The sequence below is a fragment of the Eptesicus fuscus genome, chromosome 3 (assembly GCF_027574615.1).
Source record: "Eptesicus fuscus isolate TK198812 chromosome 3, DD_ASM_mEF_20220401, whole genome shotgun sequence".
In the NCBI taxonomy this organism is placed as follows: Eukaryota; Metazoa; Chordata; class Mammalia; order Chiroptera; family Vespertilionidae; genus Eptesicus; species Eptesicus fuscus.
The window spans coordinates 44,742,783-44,752,509 of NC_072475.1; positions in this window are offsets into that span (position 1 = coordinate 44,742,783).

Consider the following 9,727-nt stretch of genomic DNA (forward strand, 5'->3'; position numbering starts at 1 on the left):
TCAGTGTAGTTCCAGCAGCCTTTGGTTGTGGGGCAGCCAATGCCTTTTCATTACATTTTGCCTCTTTTACAACAATGAGTAGAAAGCGTGAAAAAAAATAGGATCTCAGTTGACCTGAGGATTAAAAAGCCTTTGGTTTGTGTTAAGAACTAGGATTACCACTGGCTCTAGAAAATGAATGTTAAGGGGAATTGCAAATTACACCTGCCTCTCCTGATGATACATGACCCCCTTCACTTATCTGCATTACATAGTCATGTCACACTCTACATCTACTGTTGGGACTCCTTGCCTCAGCTAGAGTGTTTCAATGCCATTGAATGATTTCTGTTGCAATGAGTGGAGCTGCCTTCGAGCCATCAGTGTAGTTCCAGCAGCCTCCCATCTTTGGCTGTGGGGCAGCCAATGTCTTTTTATTGCATTTTGCCCCTGTTTTACAAAAATGAGTGGAAAGGGTGAAAAAAAGGCAATTTCATCAATTTAGAGAAGTTAAGAATAAGGTGAAAAGCAGTACACGTCTAGCATCAATCACTCTTTGGACTTGAGTATTTCAACTCTGTTTTCACTTGTGGAGAAAATGACTAAAATTAAAAGGCTTACTTTAAATACTGAAAAATCTAACTTAGAAATGAAATGAAACCACATCTATATATATAAAAGCCTAATATGCAAAGTGTCCCCTCGGGAGTTTGACCAGGAGACAAGGAGTTTGATCGCTCGCTATGATGTGCACTTACCACCAGGGGGCAGCGCGGAGCGAAGGGAGGACCAGGCTGGCAGCTGGAAGGCCCCGATTGGACCTGATTGCTGACCAGGCCTAGGGACCCTACCAGGGCATGAATTTTGTGCACCGGGCCTCTAGTAAATACATATGTAAGTTAGTGGACTTTTTGTACATGTACTATTCATTACATACTGAGTTGCCCTAGTTGAGCATTTCATAGAAATAATCATCTACAATTCTCATACGTATTGTAGCCCAGGAGAGCTCTTGACCATTATTGCACTTGCTGATCTCCTTTTTTCCCAAGATTTTTGCAAGTCAGTCAGTCATATAGTAAGCTAGTGTTACTAGTCTTGCTAGAAAGACCCCATAGAGATAATACTCTTGCTATACATAAGAATGTTAATGAGGCTTTGTCACTCCTGTTTATTCATGCTGCAGGCTGCCATGATTTAATGAGTTATAAAAATATTATCTCATTAATTAACTCCAAGCTTCAGTTCACCCTAAGTGCTTTCTGTGAAGCACATTGTAATGTGGAAGGATTTGTATCAAAGTTCCACAGATTTTCTTGTAGTAAAGAAAACCATAGTAACAACATGGTGCTGATGGAGATGATGTAAAGATCATAAAACCATACTCCAAAGCCCAAGCTCATTGCACTGTGGTACAGCTGCATCCCCAGAAGTTATTGCTGTCAAAAATGGAGTGGTGGTCCCTGAGGCAGCAAGGTCCCTACTACATGGACCACAGATACCCACCTGTCCAGGAATGTTGCAGCAGGGCGTCCTGGGCTTGGGAGGGTGGAATAGTCAATAGGAAAGTTCCCTTCAAGCCAGAAGCTTCTGATTGTTACAGTTTTCAAGTGAAGGACTGTGAAAACCTGTTCTCACTCGGTAAAAAAAAAAAAAAATGCTGAGTGCTTACTCTGGGCCAGTTCTGTTCAAGTGCTTTATATGGATGAGCTCATGTCTATGGAAGAGGGACTGTTATCCTCAATTTACAGTTGAGGAAATAGTTTTCAAGCAGTGGTGCCAGTATTTGAACCCAGGCAGTCTGCTCCATAGAATGTACTCTCCACTGCCATGAATTCATGACTTCTACTTAGAAAAAATAAATTCTGTGTAAACAGGATTTTAGATGGTGTTGGTGGGAGAATCCTACCTAATAATAGACAAATATGCAAATTGACCGTACCTTTGCTATGCCCGCGATTGGCCAGGAGGCGCGGGGGTGGGGGGCGGGACTCGGGGTGGCCGGGGTGGCTGATTGGGCCGGTGGGATGCTGAGCTCGCGTCACCAGCGGCGGCTGGAGCTCAGCGTCTGCACCATGGCTGTGCTGCGGCACAGAAGGGGCCTCTGGGGCAGCGAGCTCATGTCCCACCGCGGACCGTCAAAAGCGGGGGAGCTGGGTGCCTGTCCACTCAGGCACCAGGCCTTTCAGAAGCCTCTGCCACGCCTGAGGCTTCTGAAAGGCCTGGTGCACCAGCAGACAGGCACCCAGCTCCCCCGTGATCGAAAGCGAAAGTCTGTAGGGGACCCTACACGTGCATGATTCAATCATGCACTGGGCCTCTAGTAGATAATAGTGTCTTTGGTCCTGAAGGGAAAAATGTCATTCCAGTGAGAGAGGTAATTAAGCAGAAAGGGTTGGCCTGGATCAGACTCAATCTCTGTGACAACTGGGAAATAGGAATAATAAAGGGTGATATGTTTTAACCTGAACTTCTGTGCATTTCTAATGCATTTGGGCTACTCATTTGATTTGTTTACTTCCTAGTCCTCAGTTGGACTTACTATTGGTTAGATTGCCAGGTTCCTGAATCCTGGTTGGGTGTTTGTGCTTAGAAATCACTGTTTTTGGAAAAGGAAACAATATGGAAACTTAAAACCAATTTCAAAAGTTGCATTGGTTGCTATTAGAAATGAGAATGGAATGAGGATTTTATTGTCTTCTTTGAAAAATAGATAAGTGCTTTCAACATCTACCCTGAACAAAAAGGCATATACAAGGATGCAGAAGATAAGCAGAGAATAAAAAACAGTTTGGTAAGTGTTCATTTTGAAAAAAATTCTAGTCTTTCAGTCACTGAAATTGTACCAGTACTGATGAGCAAGGGGTGAATACGGGTCACAGCAGTTGGCACCAATACACTTTCTACGGTGATTGATATGTCTAGGGCCCAGACCCTTTTTCTTCCCACTAAAAGAAATCAACACTTAGGAGTGTTATAACTTTAGGCAGAGTGCCTCTGCTAATGCAGCCCGTCTGAGAACCACATACCTGGAGGGCAGTCTGGAGTGTCAATAAAAATCATCTGAAGCTGCATTGTCCAATACAGTAGTCATTGAGCACTTAAAATGTGACTAGTGCAAATTGAGGTACTATGAGCATAAAATACATGCTAGGTTTTGAATACAGAAAAAAAGTGAAAAAGATATCAATGTTTGATAACATGTTGAAATTATAGTATTCTGGATATGGTTGGTAAAATATATTAAAATAAGATACATTATTAAAATTCACCTGAGTCTTTTTTGTTCTTGTTTTTACTTTTTAAAATGTGGCCTGTCCAACCAGCATGGCTCAGTAGTTGAGCAACAACCTATGAACAAGGAGGTCAGGGCATATGCCTGGGTTGCAGGCTCAATCCCCAGTGTGGGGCATGCAGGAGGCAGTTAATCAACGATTCGCTCTCATCATTGATGTTTCTCCCTTCCTCTCTGAAAGAAATAAAAATATATTTAAAAAAATTATAATGTGGCTACTAAAAAATTGAAAATAGCTGTAGCTCACATTCTATTTCTATTGATAGCACTGCTACCGATGATAATTTTATATGTTGATTACATGTTGAAATTATAGTATTCTGGATATGGTTGGTAAAATATATATTTAAAAGGCTAAGTGTCTGTCCATCTGACCGGTCACTATGATGCACACTGACCACCAGGGGGCAGATACTCAATGCAGGAGCTGCTGTGATGCTCCTTGGCCATTTAAAAATAAACGGAACAATGGACCTGGCGCTGACAAACCAACACTCTGCTTCCCCCAAGTGGGACACAGGCCCTGCCACCACCCTGGAGCAACACCCCACTAAATCACAGCCAATGCTGCCAAGACCCCATGGCACAAAATGCAGCCCACAGCCCAGGCCAGAAATAGTCGCTGTGGGCACTGGGTAATGACATCAAGTAGCAACGTCTGGCTTCCTCTCCCTAGCAACTAGCCTTCTTGCAGTTTCTTCAGCCCAGGAACCCCACTTGCTTTATAGCCAGGTGCAAACATTTTACAGTTTAACCAAATGTTTGTGAAGCATTTTCCCGTGTGTCATCTCATTTGATCCTCACAGAAGTCCTGAAGTAGGTAGATAGGAGACTTGGTAGAAACCTATTTTCTTTTCATTAGCAAGATGCGAATAGTGATATTAAAACATTTCTTCCAATTAATTTCCTTTCAATATGCATGAATTAGTGCATCAGGACACTAGTATTATAATAAGATACATTATTAAAATTCACCTGAATCTTTTTTGTTCTTGTTTTTGCTTTTTAAAATGTGGCTGAGCACCTGTAAGTCACTCCTCAACGTGGGAGAGGTGGACTGGGACTTTGGGATGAAGTCCCTATTCAATTACCTATCATCCAATTTAGTCCAATGGTCCAGACTGTTGAGATGTTTTGGGATCCCTACTCAATCAGCCAATATTTTGTCTGTGCTTTTCCACTTGATTTGATCTATCCTCTCAATTGGCTGAGACATCAAGATTTTCACCCAAACAATGAATAAAAGTGCTGGTCAAAGAGTTGAAAGCCCACTCTTGGATTTTGCCACTAAAAGTCTGTCTCCAGAGCAAAGTCATATTAACCTCCATGGAAAGAACTAATTTTTTGTATCTAGCCATATTACTTTATTGTGCCTACAAGGATATGTATGCTGAGATGCTTGCTGAAATCCAGTCATAAAACAGCCTGTTAGGAAATGAGATATGTCAACATAACAGTCTTTCTGACCCCTTACTGGGTCCCAGGGATCAGCACTTTCACATCTAGGTGCTTACAAGCGATGCCTAATGTGGCTGTCATGCTCTTACCTTTTAGAAAAATTGTCCATCTCCCAGTATTTGGTATGCACACTCCCAGCACTAGGAGTCCCAACTCATCCCTGATGGCTTGGGACTTGTTTGTTTCCAGTGTTAGCACTGGAAGCCCCACATCCTGGAAACCCGTAGGGAAACCAGGACAGTTGGTCACCCTAAGATCCACATTGAAGAGGCCTCTTGCATGGAAACCCCTGCAGCTCATGTCATTTATAATAATTGTCAAGGGCAAGTGCAGAGCGATGGCTGAGGGGACTGGAAGGGCTAGAACCAGGCCTAGTTCTGAGAATGTTCCACGGAGGAGGAGTCCATGGGAAGTATGCATGAACAACGAGAGGGTCAAGGTGCAGCTATTACGGGGGCAGTGTGTGCAGGGGCAAGCCAGCCCAGGTGTTCCTTCCAGGCTGGTTCACAGATTGGCATGTGTTAAAGGCAACATTCCCTTCTGGACATTTATGTAGGTGAACGGGGAGAATTTGTGTTTTGGTAAAAGTTGTATATGCACCTCCTCCTTTATATTGAAGATTATGGGAATTATTGCATGTACTGATGATATGAGTAAAATGTAAACTTACAGAATTATCTTTCATTTCAGTTTTTTATTTTAATGAATAACTATCCACTCATACTAAGAATATAGGCTACTTACATGGTTCTGGGCTTAAAGTCCTCTAAAAATACCTTTTAAATGATTTTTTTCCCCCTGATTGTATGTTGGCACAATTCTCCTACCTTTGTTTGTTTGAATCTCTTTGTTTTTGTTTGTTGTGTGATTATTTGTTTTGTGAGTCTTCAGCCAGCCATCTTTTTTAAGAAACACCTTAGAGGGAAGCAGGGGAGGGTGGGTGGGAAGAGATCAACCAATGGACTTGTATGCATATATGACAGTGGGGTGGTGAGGACCTGGCGGGGTAAGGGGGGAGGACGGGAGCGGGCTGCAAGAGGTTAATGGTGGGGGGGGGGGCTATGTAATATTTTCAACACTAAAGATTAAAAAGGAAAAAAAGGAAACATTAAGGGCTTTCATTTTCCCTAACACAATGCATTGGTTGTTCCTGTAGCGGTGATATTATTCCATTTCAGAATTCCAGCCACCCTGACTACTGACAGCAGGCAACGGCCAGCTGGCTGGTGTCAGAGTCCCATCACAGCTGAGCTTTCAGGCTCCAATTGCAAAAACATTCCAGAGGGAAAGCTGAGCACCTGCAAGGAACATTTTTGTTTTAGAATGTTTCTTTATTTCCATGAGAGGGCGATGTCTACCGTGGAGGGGAAAGGGCTGTGGTTGTATAAAGAGTCATGTATGGAACTGCCACTGCCATGTTTCCAGTTAGTTCCAGAGTCATTTTAACTCCCACTTACGGATTGGCCACTCATGCCTGCCCCTCCCCACATGACTCAGGCAGGCGCTCTGTGCACACTCGGAAAAGCCCACAGTTTCTCGTGCAGAGAGGGAGTGGGCAAGATTACAGCAAGGGGAGAGCCCAGCTCAGCTGTGGAAGACATTACCAGCTGCATTTTGGTACAAAGACCATTAGGAACAACTGCAGACTTTTTCAAAAGGAAATAGAAGAGGAAAATAAAATACTCTATTGATTTATTACACATTTCTTAAGTAGCCGCTATGTCCATGAAGTTTGGAGGCCCTGGGGGACCAAGGGTACCCAGAGCTCAGCCCCTGGCTTGTTCCCCACTGACTCCTACGTTCTGACTCCTTCCCATCGCAGAGCTCATGGGGAACTTTCCAATCAACTGGGGGATCCAAGAAGGAGGGGGTGTCTTTGCTGATCCAGTGTTTGCTGAAGACGGTTCTTGTTCATGAGAAGACCCTTCCTAATGATGTGCTGGGTCCAGTGTTGAGCTCTTTCCTCCAATCCTGGCGCACGGCCTCCATCATCTTCTCCCTCCACCTTCACACACCTTCTTTGGAATGTTATTGTGTCCCTCTCCTATACACGGCACAGAGCTAGGCCGTCACCAGCTAAAGCAGGAGAGCTGCGGCATAGCAGCCCCTGCAAACTCACTCTGAAAGAGGACTTCTTCCTGGTTCGTGAATTTATCTGAATGGAAAGTGTAGAACCATAGGAAATTTAAATCAGACTTATTTAAATATTTAGCAAATTATCTTAACTGAGGGAAAAAAATGTAAGCAGTTGAGATAGTTCCAAAAAACCAAGGTCTGACAGCCACCATGACTGTGACCCTATTTCCAGAGTAGCTGGCTCCCTGGCTTTACCCTTCTGCACCCCCAATAAGTGAAAGAGGTGTGTGAGGGAGAGAGAGAGAAAGAGAGAGAGAGGGGGAGGGCTCTCCTCCTGGGGTTACGGCTGTTCCCCTCACTATAGCAGGAAAACTGGCCTCAGAGTTAGGCGATGCCATCAGAGTGACAGAGCAAAGGAGGAACTGCGGCTTCGAGGTGGGTTAGATTCCTACTCAGCGGTGAGGCTCAGGGTAACCTGCCTGGGGTGGGGAGAGAGCAGCTGACGCGTCACAAAGTGGCACTCAGGCAGCATTTCATGTTAGCCCGAGGAAACATCCATCATTCATATCACAGAAAGGCAAGTGCTGATGGGAATTGGGGCCTGCACCCCACAGGTATCCACTCTAGGTCACCCTGTACCCCTCCTGCCTCGGGCTCCTTGGTCAGCGTCTCTCTGGTTCCGTAGGCTTACCTGTGAGCTCATGGACAGAGGACTTAGGATTAACAAACTGACTTTGAACTTATATTTCATTACATCAGAAAGTAAATAAACCTTGAACTGTTAGTTTTGGATTTTTTACAAAAAGATAATGCTGCCATTCCCTTTCTCTACACTAACCTGACTATATGTGGCCTCTGATGCTTTAAGCTTTCCTGGGTTATCATTTCCTTTTCCTTTCTAAATGTGATGTTCCCACATTTCTTTTGGTTAAATGTCATATCTCTGTTCACTTCTCAAAAATATACTGTGTTTACCTATTTACACTGGGTTTTCTAACAGCAATCAAATGGCACAGGGACCATGAGAGCACCACTGTCTTCTGTGGGCACCACTGGCTTCCCGGGCATGGCTGCCTGGCCCTGGGAACTGCCACCTGAGCCTTGGCCTGGCACCACCCTGACTGCTGGACACTGTCCTCTCCTGACCCGCTGACGCCATGGCACACCCAGGGCCATACTGAGTTCTGTGCAGACCGTGGGAGAAGGTCTCTTTGCTCTTGTGTGTTAGAGGCTGTCAGTGGCATCAAAACAGAAACTTCCTAAGGTCCCTCCTGACAGACCCTCTTTAGTTCTTTCTCACAACAGGACTCGGGTAACGGGTTCAAGGCAGAGCCAAGCCAGGAGACAAATCTGAGTGACAGACACTGTTTTGTGGTTTCCTCGACCACAGAGGAGGCTTTAGTACCAGGCAGGCCTGTGGGTCCTGGCTCTGTCCCAAGAAGGTGGGTTCTGCCCCAGAAGGCTCCCCACCCCTCCTGCAGGTCTGTCCTGGTGATCCGTCCCACTAGTCTGCAGACATGCAGAAACCCAGCCCAGGAGGAGGCTGAGGCTCTGAGACATCCCAGGACCTGCTAGCTATGTAACTGTCCCATTTGATTCAGGTGAGAGAGCTCCCACTTGAAGAAGCCCTGGGACATTTATACTGGAAAAGTCAGAGCATGCTGATCCAGTGGCAAGTTTCATATTTATGCAAATCAATATAAACAAAATGTTCATGATCCATGTTGTTAATAGAAGTAAATCTTAAACACAACTGTTAGGACAATAAGGTTGAGAACAGAGATTGTGAGATGATGAAAAGTGGCCTTTTACTTTTATCGTCTCTCATCTGAGTCAACAGGGTATGACTACAGGTAATTTTATAAGTGCCAAAGCTCGCACTGTTTTATGGAGCACTCCTGCTGGGGGAAACCCACCACTGTGGAGTGCAGTGGGGGCCATGGCAATGTGGGGTAGTAGGCAGAGGACAGGATACGGACCCTGATTGGCATTCTGCCTCCACCATGTGTCTGCTGTGCAAATACCTCCATGGAACTTGCATTATAAAAGATAGAGAGTAAATTAGACTATGGGGATTCCTGATTGAATGTTTTCTTGGTCAGTATTTGATCTCTTATTTGACCCCTTTAAGTATTTTCAGTTTTATTTAAATATCCATGCTTTTCAATTGAAATTTTCTATTTGATTCTTTGTTAAATCTGCCTTTCCCTGCCCCTGTCTCGCTTTGCAGTTTCTATGAATAACATGGCTAAATTTAATTTATTAGTTGGTCAGGCACCTAGGAGAATTGCACTTGGAGGAAAGGACTATGAAAGGCCTTGAGAAGACTGTCCCTAAAAGGTCAGCTGAACTTGGCACTGCCCTGGAACAGCCCTTGTGAATTGCTCAGGAACAGAGCTCCTCATTTATAAGGATTTCTTCCCATTCCCTGAACACAGTCCATAATTCTTCACCAATTATCCCTTCCAACCAGAAAGCTATACTCTTATGTCTACCTGTCTAAATCTTGCCATTCCTCAGGGGAAAATTCAACATGCATCCTCATCTATGATGCCTTCTTCCCTCTCCCCTGCCCACCCTCAGCTGGGAATGCTTCTCCCCTTCTCCCATGAAAGCCTATAGCATGTGGTTCCTCTTATGTACCACAGATGATTAACAGAAGTGCTGCATGATTTCATGGTTCAATGCAAAATGAAGATGCAAGGGTCCTTGTTTTAAAAATGTTAAGGACAGCCTAAGTGCCCATCAGCAGATGAATGGATTAAAAAACTGTGGTATGTCTACACAATGGAATACTATGCTGCTGTAAAAAAGAAGGAACTCTTATCATTTGCAACAGCATGGATGGACCTAGAGAGCATTATGCTAAGCCAAATAAGTCAGTCAGAGAAAGATAAGTATCACATGATCTCACTCATA